A 1,410-nucleotide genomic window follows, 5' to 3' on the forward strand; every position below is an offset into this window, starting at 1 on the left:
GCTGATCTATTTTCACCTCAGACTGAAGGAGGAAGCACTTACTACAGCTTCTGTGTGTGTGTGTGTGTGTGTGTGCTCGCATGTGTGTGTGCTCACGTATGCCTCAGAAAAGATTGATACTCAACACAGCAGACTCTTACCTGCCAAGTCTGGAGTAGAGGTCCCATGTCTATTTGAAGTTTTAATATCAAGCTTATTTGAGTCCTAAACTTGTTTCCTAAAGATCACTGCTGAAGAGCTCCACCTCCTGGCACTGATGCCCTTGTTTTGGTCTGGGCCATGCATCTGAGAGAGGTTCCCCAGAAACTAGCAGGCTTTGAGTCGTTAAGAGGAGGAAGAATGTAGGGAAAGAGATTATATAGACAGAAGCTACCCTTGTGTAGTTTCCTCTTGTTGGGTATAGGCTGAATTTAGCGACTTGCTTACAGAATGTGGCAGAGATGATGAGATGTCACCTCTGAGATAAGGCTACAAAAAGGCTATGGCTTCCATCTTGCTCCTTCCCTCCCCCTGCCTTCCTATCTCACTGTGAGGGGAAGATGCCTTATGGAGAAAAATCCAAGACAAGAAACTGAAGGAAGTTTCCAACCAACACAATGAAGAACTCATTTCTCTGGCTAACAGTTAAGAACTTGAGCCTTGCCAGGAGCCACAAGAATAAAGTCTGAAGTGGTTCTTCCCTATTTGAGGCAATGGCTGCCCTGGCTGATACTGACTGTAATTTTGTGACAGGCCCTAAGCCAAAGGCACAGAACTAAACCTTGCCAGTTTCCTGGTGTATAGAAACTGGAAAATAATAAATGCTTATTTTTTCTTTTATTATGGCATATTTACAATGCAGAGTAATGAGGTTTATTTGGGGAAATTGGTATATGCATTTAGCATACTTCGATCGTTTTCAATCCATTGCCTCCGCTCTCCCTTTCTTGCCACCTCGCACTGGTCCTCTTCCTGGTCTCCAAAAGTCCACCTCCTAGTTTCCCGTCCTTATTTATTAATTTATTTGGTTTCTCATATGTGCAGAACACTCTGGCGCTGGAGCCATGTGATCCAGCAGATCTAATGGTTCTGGAGGCGTTAATGGCGACAGGGATGCTCTTTAGGATCTCTGGCAGCCCTCACAGGTGAGTCACAACAGAGACCTTCAGGATTTCGGAGCAAGACTCTGCCATCATCTGCACACACCTACTATCCCTTTGAAAAGGAGCTCCTGGCCTGGTACTGGACCCTAAGGGAAACTGAACACTTGGCCATGGAACAGTAGGTTACCATACAACCTGATCTCCCCATTATGAGCTGGGTATTATCTGATCCACCAAGTTGTACAATTGGATGTGCACAGCCACAGTCCCTCATTAAATGGAAGTAGTGTATGTGTGATTGAGCTCAAGCAGGTCCAGAGGACACAAG

This window comes from Fukomys damarensis, unplaced genomic scaffold, assembly GCF_012274545.1.
Source record: "Fukomys damarensis isolate Sample0158 unplaced genomic scaffold, DMR_v1.0_HiC HiC_scaffold_19, whole genome shotgun sequence".
In the NCBI taxonomy this organism is placed as follows: domain Eukaryota; kingdom Metazoa; phylum Chordata; class Mammalia; order Rodentia; family Bathyergidae; genus Fukomys; species Fukomys damarensis.